Genomic DNA, 16377 nt, shown 5'->3' on the forward strand with positions numbered 1-16377 from the left:
CGTGGAACTAGTCTATTTAAGCAGCATTAGAGGTGCAAGTTTGTCTCTATTTGGTGCAATATGCTAAGCAATTTTTGTCTGAGACTGGAGTAGTCTCCTAAGAACAGAGCCCAGTCCTCCTCCCGTAGAAATTGGGGAGCGTTTTGCTACCTAGGTCAGAGGAATAGGATCAGGCCACTCGTTTTGGCATGTAACTTGTGTTCAGTATTGATGACCCCCAAAAAAATACAACTGCCACTGTATCTTGCTTATACAAAATGGCATTTTAGGTCAAGATATCCCTTTTCAAAATAAGTTCAGATTATTCATTTATGTTCCATTTGTGTGCTAAGAAGTTCATTTCAAACCAGGTTTTCTTTTTCTAAAGAAAAAAGATACTTAGTGTATGTATTTTCTGCAGTGAATATGGCTGTGCTACTAGCCAGGTAGTCACATTTTTGTGCATACATTTTTGACACAGCTATAAAGAAATGCTATTTTTAGTGTTAGGGTGATGTCAGGGAAGCAGTGCTACGTTACCAGTACATAGCGAATTTAAACTGAAGCTAACTCTGCAATGGACAGTTATTACTGCGTGTCTATTGTTATTAGCTACACTTATGTAAATTAAGGACGATTTCATTGAAATCAGTGAATGTAGGAGGTTTACTTTTCTATAAGTGAAATTCAAATCAGATCCGTTAAAATTTATTTCAGACTAACTTGTGAAAGTATGAGCAAGCCCAACAATTAGTAATCACAAGTGGTAACTTTTTATCATTCCTTAGTCAGTTAGCTGTTAAGTTGTAGTAAAGTAGCATTTATTTAAAAAGAAAGAGAATAACAAATCTAAAATGTTTTGCATTTTGCTGGCTTTACTTACCATTGGTTGTACTATTTTCTTACTGTTGCAAATTCTTAACAACTATGATATCCTAGTCTGATTTGCACTGATGGAAACTAGAAAAGAATGAGACCAGTTGTCATATAGAATATTGAAAATAATTATGACAGTAATATTATATTTAAAGTATGTTAGAAATAGTTTTTAGGGATGCTAAGTATACTGCAGATAGATGGATGGAACTATGTGTACTTCCTCTGTCATGCTTTTGGATTTTTTTTTTTTTTTGAATGAAGGTCTATTTCTTACAGTTAGATTTTCCAATTAATTGCTGGTGATGATCTGGAAATGCACTCACTGAAGCTCAGACTCTCATCCATGTATTATGGCATTTAAAATAAAAAGGCAAGAAATCAATTCAGTTGTTTGTGCTGCAATTGACTGAATAGTAATTGAGATAGAGGATATTGAAAGGTCAAAATGAGAAACATATCCAGAAAACTTCTTTGCAAGTTATTTTCACAGGTTTTTAGTTAAAATTTGGTTCGTAATTGAATTGCACCTTTTATTTCATACTTTAAATAGTTTCCATGATCTCTGCATATCTTTGCATTTATGTTAAAATTACTGTATCCTTTAAATATAATACTGCTTTAAAAAATCTAATTCGGTTCTCAAATGGCAGCTACCAGAAAAGGTGCAGGTTGCAAGGAATAAAGTGATGGTCTCTATCAAGTATTAAACTATGATTGCAATGAAGGCCAATGTTTTGGTAAACAAGCTATTTCATTTGCTTCTAGTGGCAAGGCAATACTGTGGCAGGCAGCTGGGTGGACTGGGGAGGAGGTTTCCCCTGTCACTCAATTCAGAGCCTGCATGGGTGGCCCTCTGCACTGCCCTGTGGGAAGGCATCTCCTGATGACAGTGGCTGCTGAGGGGGTCTGAGCACCCAAGAAGCAATGCTGGCACACCTCTGCTCCAGCTCCCTTGTCTTCCCTGCTCCTGACACTTGCAGGGAGATTCCTGGGAGATTTTTCTGCTTCTGCTTCTTAAAGCCTGACAGCCTGTGCCCACATCTTCCAAGTCCTCAGAGGCCTCTGCTCTGCTTCAGGCTAGGGGACAGTAATTGCCCAGCACAGTAAGGAGCCTGTCTGCCCTCACCGCCCTTCCTCCCTGCAGCGCAGGCATCCACACCCAGCCAGAGAAAGGCCCTGTTTCTCTAGCCTTGGCCACCACTTTGCGCTTGCTGCAGCCCTCACTTGCTTTCTTCAAATGTCATCCTTCCATCTGGTCCTCCTCTACACCCTGGACGAGAACATATTGACAGAAGGGTCTTTTTTCTTCCCATTTGTCTTGCTGGGGACTTTCTCTTGTTATCAGGTCTCAGCAACACAGAGGAGCCAGTCTAAGATCTGAAATGGGCTTCTGCCCTGCCGGTTGCCATGGCTTGTTGCACCTCCCCATTATTTTGATGTCCAAGGTCTTGTAGTATGGGCCCTATCTGGCTACAGGGCTTGAATATGGAGGAATGCTGCCGGTCTGATTTGGCTGCAGTAACTGACATGGTTTTGATGGGACACCAGTTGTACCATTCCCTCGGGGGATGAGGGCTGACTGGGTCCTAGCTTGCCCTGGTCCTTAGGCTCACAGGACACTCATTTTCCTAAAGAGGATAATGCTACTATTGAAAGGATAGGAAGGTGAGAAGAGAAACGATAAATAGAAAATGGAATAGGAACAGAACACATGCATTAGTCAGCCTTTTCAATGCATAATAAAAAGCATTTATATGAGATTAAATTCAAGCCTTGTTTGAGTGAAAGAGAGATACTGTACTTGCTTTCTGTAAGAGACTGAATTTTATCTAAGCAGCTTTGCATTTTCTAAAAAGAAAAAAAAAATTGCACAAATGTTGACATCTCCAAACCTACCTCTCCTACAATTTCTTTTAATAATCTGATGAATCCTTCTTACAGGCCAGTTTGCTTTCATTTTGAAATCACCAGATGTTAACTTGCTTCCTTACTATGGTTGTTTTGTTTTATTGCTTTGCCCTTCAACTACCCTTCCCTAGCACTTTTAATAATATTTGCTCCAATACAGAAAGCTTCAACACTGTTTGGTATTCCTCCTTGTAAAAATAAAGTACAAAACAAGGCACATTAAAATATTAATAATTTGTTGTCACACTTTTTAAAGACTGTATTGTTGAGAATAAAATTAGGCACCGGCATGAATGTGAAGGGGTAAAAGTGGAGAAGATAAAACAACTACAGCGTATCATGTTGAAACAAATCTTTCTTTACTATGTGTATGGTGAAATATGTTCATGTAGACTTAATCATTGCTTTGTAAGAATTTGGGAAATCTCTCCACGTCTCTTTGTTCCCTTAGTCTAAACGTTCATACGTTTTCCAGGCTTTCATCACTCCCAAGCACTTACTCCCCCCTAATCTTTTCTCTATCTATTTCTATATTTTTCTTGTACTATCTACCTGAAATCTTGTGCTAGCTTCCCTCTTCTATTTAGTATTTCATAAATCATTGTACAAATTCAAAGGAAAAAACAGTCTTTTTTCCCTTATGCCCTTAAATTGAACCATCTTCTTCCACAGGTTGGAAGGACTCATTGACAGACACACGCAACTTAGCTGTATTTAATCTCCTCCTTTCTGTCACCCCATTTCATTCAGAAAAGAAAAAAGGAATATTGAAACACTATTTAACCCTGTTATCACAGCTAGATGAAGTAGTACCCCCTTGTTTCTCTGTTCCTATATTACGTGACTCATTTCCTAAACCAGACTCTGTCTCTTTGGTACCTTTTACTTTTGCATGCGAATGTGCATCCCTATACACATGTAATTTCACACTCAGTTTTCTGTACTCTTATGATCCAGAGGTCAGTGTGTGATAAACCGTTCCCTAAACAATGACAGAACAGTAAAGGCTCAGATAAGTTTTTAATCTAGAAAGGGAAGAGACTGAGAAGAGATATAATGAATTTTATATACATAAAAGGTAGTTGCAACGAGGAATGGAGGAGCTCTTTTCCTTGGTCATTGTGAATAAGACAAGAAATAATGTGTTTAACTTTGCAGCAATGGAGCTTTAGAAATACCCTTTTTGCAGTTACAGTAGTGAGGCACTGGAATAAGTTGCCTTTTAAAAGCATGGATTCTCCAGAAAGACTTGCAAGCACTGGTTAGAAAGCCATTTCTCAGGACTCGCATGTGTGCGATTAATCCTGCTGTGACACAGAGGTGGGTTAGCTGCCTTTCAACCCTGCTTTTTGTCATTCTTCAGCACTTTGTTGCAAGCAAGTAAACTTGTGGGCTAAAGGAAGCAATGTCATATATGAGCAGTGACACACAACAGAATACATTATTTGCATCAACCACTGCTGGAGGAAACCTTGTTGGATTTATTCCTATCCAGGAACAAAGATGAGGTACTATGAGAGACAGTCAAAAGAAATGTCTGAAGAATCAGAAGAAATAAAGGGAGAATCAATGATACCTAATTAATTACATAAATCTGTGACCATATAAATCAAGAACAGTCTATGTTTATTATGTGTTATTTTAGTGTGTTTTAGTGTGTTTAACCTATGTTTAGTATGTTAGAAGATCTCAGGAGACACATTTTCATGGAGTAGGTGAATTACAGGATCTCTTCCTTAGAAATATTCTGCTGTATTCTGTTGTTGGTAGGAGGCCAAATGACTTTCATTTACTAAATCAATACTGAAGTTCCCATATTTCTCTGTATGCCGTACTTGGGAGATTAGGAATACCCAGTATATGCTCATATCAATAGACATATTGGATGAACTGAATATGTTCTGCAATCTGTTTCATATAGCAGCTCTGCTAACCTGATCTAATGGTCCTTCCTGAGCTTTGAATATATGTGAAGCATCTGGCTTTGCTAAGAAAAAGAGGCTAAACTGTAGGTCTTCCTTTATAAAGCATGAAAGCAGAGTGCGGTGGGGCTAAGCTACTGTCAGAAAAGTTACTCTTTTGCTTAAGATAACCTGTCCCCTTTTCACAAAGACCCAGTGTTTGACATTTAGATAGTGCACACAAGCTATAGGTTGGAGTTTTTCAAGGGGAGAATCAGATAATTCTGTCTATGTGACTGCAAGCTAAGACAGTTCTCAGAGCCTTGCCCTTTAACTTGTCCTATCACTATAACAGAATAAAGAGCTGATCTAGCTCAGGTCTTTGACAGTAATCACGCGTGAGCAGTTTGGCCAAGATCTGATATTGCACATACTGCCAGGTCACAGGGAGAGAAATCTTAAGGTCTTTTCATTTCTTGTGTCTTACCTGTGCAACGGAAGGACAGCTTAGTCAGTGCTGAACAAATGCCATGATCTGACTAAGGATTTATCCAAAAGGAGAGCACCAGAGAAATGTCTTGTTTTGGACACTGTGGTGTTTTGGAGATTTTTTCAGGCTCTAGAGCCACAGAAGTCAGTGGAAGCCCTGCCACAAATTGCAGTGGTCAGGCTCTGTTCAGGGTCCATCCACTTGGCATCAACCTTGCAGAAATCCTCTGTTGTTCCTATGGGGCCATCAGTCAAGGCGCTCTAGAAGTCCCTTGGAGCCAGCTCCAGTTGTCCAGTTATCCCATCTCTTTTATGGGTCAAAACTAAATGGCCTCATTGCTGTTTCTCTCCTATGAGGAACTTAAACACAACATCGGTTAAAGCAATGACAAGGTTATGTCAGAGAGCTCTATTTTGCAGTCTCTGACAAAAACATCCAGGCAATTCCTCTGGATGGTGGCTCTGGCTTACTGTGTGACCTTTCAGCCAGAGAAGTGTCTGCTCTGTCTGAAATGCAACATGATAAAGAGGTCAGAAATAAGTAATACATTTACCCTGTTATTGCAGGGACAGAGCTTAAGTGGCCGCATCTTCAACTGGAAACTCACTTTTGAACCCATGAGTTGGCGTAACCATGGGAGTTGCTTGTCATTTTAACATCTTTGCAGTGCGCCTGGAGAACCAGAGGGTTAAGCCAGCTTCGCTTTTCAGAAGGGAGCTGCACGACCCTGATTCACCTACCTCTCGCCATGCCTGGGTGGGTTTCCCACGGCTGCACCAGCCCCCCTGGCCTGGGCACCCCACGCGGGGCAGCAGCGGGGCGGAGGATGCCCTTTGGGGCTGCAGCGGTGTCGTCAGCATGAAGTAGGGCTGCTCGCCTGAGTCCTGCCAGTGCCGCACAGGGTGGGGGGAGAAACCCACCTTCTCTCCCTGCTGCATTAACAGGGGCTTTTTCCTTTTCCTTGCAAAGCTTCCCTGCAGGGCAGCTGAGGGCATCCCGGGGAGGGTGAGCGAGCCCCGGGAGGAGAAGGGAGGCGGGGGAGACCGTCCCCTCTCCCTGCTGCTGTTGCTGAAGCTGTGCCGGAGCCGTCGATGTGGCTCCCCAGAGTTAGTTGCTCAGCAACCAGAATCAATTAATATGCTTTGCAGAAAGTGCAGGGGAAGCCCGAGCTGCTGTCAGCGAGAAGGCAGGAGGCTGAGGGTGACTCAGGATCCCACTCCCGCCTGACACCCATTCGGTCCTACCCCATCCTCTCCAAACCCCCTGTTAGCCACCGTTCTTTATCCCTTTCTCCTTCCCTACGATGACTTAGTGTGTGTGTCCCCAAATCCTTCAGGCAAGGTATCTCCTTGCTCAAGAACTCTCCTGCTTCGAGGGTTTTGCTTATAGATCTAATTTATATTTTTGGGTTATTTGTCAAGCTTTCTCCAACACTTTTCTAGAAATTCTAATATTCGTGTTCTTTGGGAAGGGGAAGGGACAGCTGATGTTTTTGACAGATGGTTTTAAAGATTCCTTAGGATGAGAAGGGTTGTTTGGTAGTGCACAGTTGAGCAGCAGTAATGAAAATGCATCATGTGTGAACTGGGAAAGTTTTTGCCTCTTCATTTATTACAAGTAATCAGCACCGCATATATAAGACCAAAGAGGTAGTACCGATTGTTGTGAAACACATAGATAATATACTAAATGAGGGGTTGTTGGTTTTTTTTCTTCTCCTTTTCTGCATAGTAATTTCAGGGCTTCGGTAAGGTATTATTTTCTTTTTTTCTTTCTTTCTTTAATTTTCTTTGGAGTCCCTCTGATGACACCACGAATCTGGGAATGAAGAACTTCTTAGAGCTGATTGGAAATGGCATTGCGGAGCTGAAACTTAACTGGAGGAAATATATCTCCTGAAGAAGAAAATATAATGCACTGTAAGGATCTGACTTCTGGTGAAAAATTCAAGCCTAGAGAAAACTTGTCCGCTTTGTTAGGAAGAATGGGTTGGACAATTTTCTTCAATTCCAAAGGATATCTGAATGCCATGCTGAGCTTAATCTCTGCAGCATGCTCTGTGCTTCTCATCTCTTCCTGATGCACTGCATGGTAAGGCCTTTTTCCTTCCTTTTAATAATAACCATATTTCTGTTATGGTGAGAGGTGAAAATAATAGCAATAATCAAATGAAAATTGAAAAAATGTAGAAAGCTAACAAAAGAATGTTTGTTTGTATGGTTGTTTCCAGAAGCAAGTGTCCTGATTACTGCAGCAGCTTTGTAAGATCATTTCTGTCTTTCTTACTTGCTTTGTGACAGTATGTATGTGTGTGTGTGTGTGCACCTGTGCTGTCATTTGCACTTGGACTGGAACATCAGTATCTGTATCATACATATTTCCACGCTAAAGAGGATGTTTAAGAATTTGCTTTGACATTTCTCTCTCTTTTTCCCTCCCTCCATTCCCCTCCTCCTCCCTCCTCTTTCTCTCACTCTGTCTGTCTCTGTGGGATCATGGTGCTATACCTTCCCTGCACCTCAGTTGTGCACTGACCGCTAGAAGGCAAAAATAGGAGGTAAAAGAAATCCTCTATCAACGTAAGAATAGTTCTGAATAAGTATTATCTGAGTAAATAAAAGCTACAGAAGGGTTTTGAACGTCTGCAAGATCTGCAGGTACAAAAGATTTACTTTATTTTGTTTCCCATGGGAAACAAATATCAAATGCAGATTTGGATGCTGTGTTTTAGATACAGTGGGAGGCAGATCCTTTTACACACGTCAGAAAGCCAAAAAATGACCACTGTGAATTATGACGTTACTCTTGATGACTCAAGTCATAAAATAAGCAAACCTAGTACGAGATGTTCTCATATCAAGTAATTTTGTCATGTATTAGTGGGGTGTTGAGAATTATTATAAATGGCTTCAGTGGATGTTGTGAGATATTTTTCATTAACAGCTGTAATGTGCTTTCATCTTCCTGGATGAAAGGTGCTAGGGGAGTGCAAGGTGATGTTATTAACTAACTACACGACTTACCAAAATTCAGGATCATTATCAGGAAATTGCCAAGCAGATCAGGAATTATATAGTGAGTGTACTGAAATGGAAGAACAGGTTAGTTTTCCAGAAAGCCTCGTTTACTTGGATCTCTGTTTCAGAAGTTAGGGTAGAACTAAAAGATGAAAGAGTGGTGATGTGAAATATGTATATTTTCTTATGCATTCTGGTTGATCACTGAGTTTGGCAGAGGGAAAGTGGAGTGCCTCTTGAGGAGCAACCTGTGGTAAGGGCCTGCCCCTGTTCTGAGGGTAATCCCTCACAAATCCCACTGCTTTTGATGGAGTTAGAAACAGACCAGGAGCGGGTTTGTGTGGCGGTTGTCACAGGCTGTCCAGCTGGGTATGGAGGTGACAAGTTCCTGGCAGCAGGTTTTTGAGGGTGAGAGGGATGCAAAGAGCCAAAGCAAAAAGGGCAGGCCAGGCCAGGCTACACCAGGACTCATGAACAAGAATCAGAGCTTAAATCCTATTCAAAAGATGGTATTTTGTGGTAGTTCCCAATACATCTCCTCCTTGTATGATGAGTTTTTAGAGAGAGAATAGTAATGCAGCTTTTTCAAATCACTGCAGTAGGAGGAAACAGAGACGATAAAAACACATTCCTGTAGCATGACATTTTTTCAGTAGGGTTCGGAGGAACCAGCCTTGATTTTCGGAGTAAAGGTTCAAAATATGCATACATGTGCATTGAAGTAGATTTTTTGTGTATTTTACTATCTAAAATGTGACTAGTGTAAAAACCAATAAGAAAAACCGAGGAAGGACAACACAACCCATAAATGTCATCTTCCAATCTTCACTGTTGAAAGAAGCTCTTACTTGTGGAATTAGTCCCCTCAGCTCTTTATGTGAACGAGGACTGCATCCTAAATTCAAGTTTCCCATTGCAAATCTGTCCTCGCGTCAGCAGTTCTATTTCAATCAGTGGGACAACTCGTATGAGTAAACTACTCATGTGAATAAATTATGAAAGGTTTTATAAGACCAGGCTCTTTGATTGTCATGGCAACAGATTTATTAGGCTTCGGGCATAATTTGTATTTCCCTTCTAAACAAAATCATTTTTCCTTTTACCCATGTGAATCCTTTTGCCTTGTAATTAGGACAAGAAAAATAGGTTAATTACATTCTTAAAGATCATGCAACTGTACAGATACATTGTTAGTGAAGAATTATCAGAGTATGCAAAAGTTCACTTTTATTAGTGGTCTCCAAATCCAAGAGAAGTGTATTCTTATTGGAATCATTCATTGCCTTATTTATTTTTGTGACAGTATTGACATTGCTACTAGGTATTGTCAATTCTTCTGGCAACTCATTTAAAAAAAAAAAAAAGAATTCCTTTAAAATATCACTGATCTTATAAAAATACTCATTATTATTGTGTTCAAGGATACTTACCAAGCTCTCTACTACATTAAATATGTTCATTTTTTAGTTAATACATGATGCTTAGCTCTTTGATCAGGAACATATTTATCTTTAGGGTATAGAAACACAATATGAAGTCATAATTATAGTAAACTTCCTACAGAATATAGATATATTTTGAAATAGGAAGCATAAAATCATCTGGATTTTCTTTCCCTGTGCAATTTTGCGTGCTTATAAATGTCAATATTGTTTGGATATAAATTACATAACAAGTAATATTTCCTTCAATTTAATTTGTAAAGAACAGTTCTTTTCAGAATACGGTGCATAGGAATTTTTTTTGCACTAGATTATGCATTATGGAAGAAAGAAAAATATTAGAAAAAGCAAGCATAGCAACCTTTAAAATGTTTCCAGTACACTAATGCAGCAATAGGTTCGTTTGTTTCTTTTATCTTTATAATAGCAACATATACGTAGCAAGAATAGTGGATTATTTTCTAAAGAGTGTGTGATTTTGAGAGAGAAGGTTTTGCATGATACAGGATGTTTGTTGTCTTTAGCAGACGTTTCTGTCAATGATTTACTGTGACTTAAAACTCTTTCTTTAGTGACATTTTAATAATTTACTTTAAACATTTGCACAACAGCTGTATTTGGCTCTCTGTCAATTCTAAAGCAAGTAAAATTACTAATTTCTTGTTCTTTTAAGATACTATTCAATAAAGGTCTGATGCTGAAAACACATTTATTTCATTTCAGTCCATTGAACTGTTTCTTTAGATAAACTATACGAATTAGAGCTTGAACCACCTGCATTATCAGGGAAGTTATACTGAACAGTGGAAATACTTTCCACACTTCTAGCAACTGTTTCTAGTCAAGAAAAATCTACTTTAATAATACAACACATAAGCAGTTCCTGTACTTGGAATGCCTTGAGCTGTCTTGATTCAAGATCCAACAAAACCTGGTTTTTGAAAGGCCCACAAAAAACCTCAAAACAAAACCAAATGAGTCTTAAACTTTTGTTGTTTAAACATAAATAGCCATAGAAAGAATATTTATCGGACAAGAAATTTCAGTAGATCAGCATCTGTGTTTTTCATAAACCAGGATAAAAAACTAAAAAGGCATAATATTTTTAAAAAATGAAAAGCTCTAAAAATCTGTATGTGTGGAAATAATTATTTCAAAATGACACAACATTTCATTTTAACATTTTTAATCAGACTTTCATTTGTTACAAGAAATTGTACTGATATCTGTTGATCTGTTTTTCTCAGTGAAAATTTGCAACACTTAATTTTTTTTTTTTGACAGAGAAATGTTTTGTTGTATATTTTTTAACTAGATCTGTAATAGCTGTCCCAATATTTATTGGCTTTCACGGGTCAGTTCTTTAATTAGCGCTCTGAAGGGCCATCTTTAGCACTACATATTGTATACCCTCATATTACTGATACTGAACAGCAGTTCTTACCAGGTCTATGGTAGACATAAGCTCTGATTGCGATTCCCTCCTTTAATTCTTTTCGTGTCTTCAACAAAAAGAAGGCCTCCATTTTGCTGAGAGTTTTACAGATACCAGAAGAAGTAGTTTCTACTACAGAAACCTTCAGGAGGCCTTCAAAGGCATGCAGGCAAGGAGTAGAATTAATCGAGTATTAATATCCTTATTAAATAGATAAGGAACTGAGGAACAAAGAAACTGCTCAAAGCTATACTGGCAAGGGAAGAGTTCGGAATTGAGCCCGAATGTCCTTATTCTCAGTTCATCACTGTCCCTGCAAGGTTGCTTTTCATTTTGTTCATTTTTTTGCTTAATGACTTGCATTTGGACTTTTAAGTTAATACTAGTTGAAGTATCAAATGTGAAAGGGAATTATTGATGCGTACTTCCTTTCCAGTCTGACACAGTTGTCCTGAAAATTCTTTTTTCTCTCCCGAGCCGTTCTGTTTGAATGTGACCATTAATTATGTAATTGCTTTACTACACAGGGGAAACATATCCTAGATTACACAGAAAATTACTAAATAGAAATATCCTAAACATGCTATACAGGTTCTGGGGGATGTACATGGGTATCTGTTTATGCTGTCAGGGTTTAGGGATAGCTGTGGGGGTATGTAATGGTTTTGAGGGCTCTTGCCAAATGAATCAAATTTCAACACAGAAAAAAATCCAGTTAAAACATAAAAAGACTGATGATTTGCTATCTAGAATTCACACAGGTCATTACGAAGCCAGCACTTGTGGGCCAAAAGATGACACAGAGAATATGGTACCTAACAGTGATTCTTATTAACCCTGGTATGCCTCCTCTGTCCAAGGTAATCTTTCAGCTTTTTATCCTCTTTATGAAAAAAGAAAAGACAGTGTGTACAAAAAGTACTTAGCTGCTAAAATTACATCTGAAGTTGGGGAAAAAAATCTGCTTTGGCATCTTAATACAAACCCAGGAAAATTTTGTACATGTCGAGAAGGTAAAAAAGCTTTTTGCAAATGTACCAGAGTTTTGGAATGAGTTCTGCAGCAGAATATCCCAGAAGCTTAAGGGGTATCTGCCTCACTCTGGTCTCCTTATACAGCTCCAGGTGCGACACACCTCTGGATGCTGACAGGTACTGTACTTACCCAATTACCCAATAACGTACTAATGTAGAAGAGTATGAAAGTCTGATTAAAAGCAGTACTGCCACTGGAAACCTCATTTCACTTGTGTTTTATTCCTGAGAAATGTTAAGAAGAGAACTTAAAATGCACCCTACTGCATAAAGTACACTCTTTTATTTTTTCTGACATGAACTTTTTACTGGCTTACAATGGAAAAGAATTAGAAAGGAATGCCTTAGTCAGTATATACTCCATTATAGCAAGCAACTACGTAACTTGCTTCAAAATACTGTTCTCCAATGCACAGAGCTCAGGGCAGCCAGGAGGATCACTTGCACTCTATTTTCATCAGCAGTGATGGTGCACAGGGTTGTCCCCAGCCTACCTCAGCCCTGCGTCCTAAACTAGACCTAATGTTATCTGTAAATGTCATAAAAGATGTTGTGAAAGGCTTTTCCAGTTAAGCTAGCAATTTTTCCATGGAACCTTGGATATTAGAATACATAGAAGTGTTTAAGTTCAAACACATGCTGGTGTTTAAGAACTTAACATATCATATGGCCCCTAGTTCTTTTTTAAATCAGAGGGGCTAAGGGATCCAAATACCTTTGAGGATCTGAGCATGGGGTTTATAATATTTGTATATTTCCTACAACATTAATAGATCAGGAAAGTAAATCTAATTATTATAGTAGGGTAATTATTGAACTTTGACAGGTAAGGTGGTTTTTAGTTGGCTAAGAAACGTTGGAGTATCCATGAACATAAATAAATAATTTCATTCATGGTACGAGCTTCAGAAACAAAAGGCCTGGAGCAAAGTTGATGAGCCAAAGAGATCAGTAAGCTTTGATGAAATAAGAGATTGCAAAAAGGGTCAAGGATGTCTGGTACATCTTTTTATGAGAAAACAGTGTGGAGGAATGCCTGTTCCAGTTTTGAACCAAGCTAGACAGAGAAGAGTGGTGTGAGTAGAAAACAACGTGGTGTTTGTGAATATAAATCGTGCCTTAATAGTTCGTTACCCATTTAATGAGGATATTAATGCAGTGCATATTCTTAACTTCTGACTTCTGAAAATTTGCGACTTATAATTTTATGCATATGTCTTTAGATATTGAAAAGCAGCACTTTCTCCTCCGTGTGAAACTGTGATGTATTTGATGAGAAAAATTAGGACTTGACTTTGACACATCCCAAAACCAAGCAATACTGTCTGTAAAGTGAGATGTTACTGAACTGTGTTAAGAGTACCAGAAACTTTCCTTTAAGAAAGGCAAGTCTGATGCTTGAAAAAAAAACATTTAACTTTTTGGATGAGAAAGCAGATGGCAAGACGGTTTATTAAGACCTGTGACCTGTCTGCTGTTGGAATTTCTTTTTTACTTTGTGCCTAAACCAAAAACCAGTTGAAAGCTCTTTGTTCAGGTACTTACAGCAAATGTAACTTTTCACTGAATATAGAAGCAGTACAAAATACTTAGCAGGTGAAGGTAGGATTTTGGAAGGGCTTTTAAAGCATTCTTGAAAGTGGCTCTTAATGGATGACCACAATGCCCCTTAGGATACTATTGTTTCTGTGCTGCTGAACATAGTACTTGTTCTCTATCTGTATTAATCAAAGCCAGAAAACAAAGCTTTCCTTAAGAAGAGTCGTCCATTTCACTGATGTGATATCCATTTGTTTTGGGTTCCTGTGTTTTCGTTCCGTAGCAAATGCTTTACGTTGCATCAAAATCCTCTCAAGCTTGGCACAGCTGAATGCGTTCTCAAAACACTGCTACGGAAATGTGTGACAATCTACATTGTACCCGCTCCTTTAGAACCACTCTGAGATATTGTTAACTCGGTATAAAGGGAACAGCATCTTTGACGTGACTTGGTGTAATGCTCAGTGTTTCAATGTATCATGTCACTGGGAACATCCTGAGTGTGCAATGTGATGTACCTTGTAATATGGTTTTAATATCACTAGCACATGAGAGCTGGTTGAGGAAGGGTTGGTCTGTTACTTCTGCTCCTAATTGTTATCCTTCAAATTCTGCATCTGTTCATGTGCTTTCTAATGGAATTGTAAGGGATCACTGGTATCTTTGGGTCTAGTTGTTGTCCCCACCCTGAAAATCATGCAATGGATGTTTCATGCAGAACGGCCCACAGAGCATCTGCTCCATCCATTCATGCTCACCACAAAATAATTCCAGTCCTCCTCACTGAATTTTAGTAAGTTAGTAAAAGACCACGGGTCACATCTGCAATGTTTCACAAGAGGAGATAGATCAAAAGCATCACTAAAGCCTTATATTCCTTTGGAAAAAAAAAGTTGACCATACCTAATGTTCAGAGAGAATCCTACAATACTTTTGCTGAATCTGTCTCCAAATTTGTTTGTGATCTCTCATCTGGCTTTCAGTAGATTTATGAGTACATGAAGAAGGCACACCAAATGGGCATCACAGGGATGTTAACATCGGAAACACTAGTGCTCCCTACCTCACAACCTGTTCCTGCCCACAGCCCGTCTCTGGAGCCTCACATGGAGGTGCAGCATCTCCCTGCAGAAGTCAAGTCATGCGTGAAGAGAGAAACAACCTTTCTGGATCCCTGCAGGTTAAGCACGGGAGTAGTACAGTGTGAATATGATGCAAACAGACAGGATCAATAAGCAATTTCCTTCATTACAGAGGAGACCTTCCTGACATCAGTTCTTTAGGGATAAATCCCAAACATTTTTACCAAGATACAACACATGAATTACTATATATCTTAAGAATCCGGTGGCATATGCTCTTTGCCCACACATCTCTAGCAGATGCCTGTACAGATGCATCTTCCCTTGACCCTTTTTGTGTCTATCCCAGTCCATGGGGACACACATCACTAACCCCCATGACAGTGTATCTGGGTACATCTGTCCATTGCATGCGTGTATGAACTGAGCCTCTCGCCCCTTCGGTGCATACATGCATGCCCCTCCTGCAAAGAGACACAGCTGTGGCATCACTCCCTGTCCTGCCTCTCCAGGGACCTGATCTCCCAGTCCCCTGTGGCTTATGGACTACTCCTCAGTCCTCAGTGATACTGCTAATAACAGACCCCTCAGCTGCATAAATGATGTGTGCGTGAATGATGTCTCCCAGGTAATTAAATGAAACAGCCAGCATGGCCACATGGGCCACGGCCGTGTCCCACTTTCTCTCTTGGTCTATGGGCTCTGTCAGTATGATTTTGTGGGCCATATCCATCACAGATCCTTCCCGCTCCTCAATGCAAAGCCCAAGCCTTGTGCACAGGACTCAACTTTCACCCATGTGTTAGTAAGTGACGACTGCTACTGCTTTTAGAAACAGATCCCCTGAAATGCAATGAGCTGAGATGCTTTAGATAGCTGTTTGGGTAAGGAAATTGCAACCAGGTAGGACTTTTCCACTTCAGCTGCTTGGTTTGCTTTACATTTTGGGTGTGAAATGCAGTGCTTTGCATATGAACGCGCCTGTGTCCTCTGTGCCAGGGTGAGAGCTACCATCCTACTTGGGATCTCACAGCTGGTGTGAATTGAAGACGAGCCAGGAAATCAGCACTTAAGAAAGTCCCCATAGCCCCAGTTCCTCACAGACACGAGTGGCTGGGCCAAAGCTGCTATCTGCTTTACACTTCTTTTTCTCCTGGTATGGAGGTATGAAGTCCTATCCCGTTCTCTGCTTTTATAAGGTGTAAAGGTGTTCGGTTCTCCTGGAAATCAGGTTACAACCACTGTGTGAGTCAGCTTCCAGATCTGTTTGTCAGGCCTACTGAACCTTGCTTGTGTGTCCCAAGGTGAGGATTAATCTGTTAATGTTTGTAAAAAGCTATGTAAACGATCTGTATCATGCTGACAGGTCAAGTACTGCATTGCTCACTGGCTGCTCCTCCTGACAGTTTAAGATATACGCCAAACTGTCTATGCTTTCAGACGGTGTTTGCTGATGTAGCTTGACTGGCTTAACCCTCTCAGGATTTGGCCCTACTTCTTCTAGCTTACTGATTGGGTGATACAGCACAAATATGCAAGGCTGATGCTTTTTCACATAACCTAGAATACAATAAATACATCGATTTATGTTTGTGCAGGACCATGAGCTCAAAGGAACCTCTTGGATCTATTACAGCACGTGCAATTCAGGTCCTGAAGGACACATGGAAA

At 39.7% G+C, this 16377-nt stretch overlaps 1 long non-coding RNA gene across 1 annotated transcript in view; it reads left to right on the forward strand.

Moving 5' to 3' along the window:
• LOC127017159 (uncharacterized) overlaps nt 1-16377 on the forward strand; it is a 140377-nt gene that overhangs the window by 104045 nt on the left and 19955 nt on the right. Inside the window, exon 4 of the long non-coding RNA XR_007766544.1 lies at nt 6954-7248. This is a non-coding gene — a long non-coding RNA (uncharacterized LOC127017159). The remainder of the gene's footprint in view (nt 1-6953; nt 7249-16377) is intronic.

Source organism: Gymnogyps californianus, chromosome 5 (assembly GCF_018139145.2).
Source record: "Gymnogyps californianus isolate 813 chromosome 5, ASM1813914v2, whole genome shotgun sequence".
In the NCBI taxonomy this organism is placed as follows: Eukaryota; Metazoa; Chordata; class Aves; order Accipitriformes; family Cathartidae; genus Gymnogyps; species Gymnogyps californianus.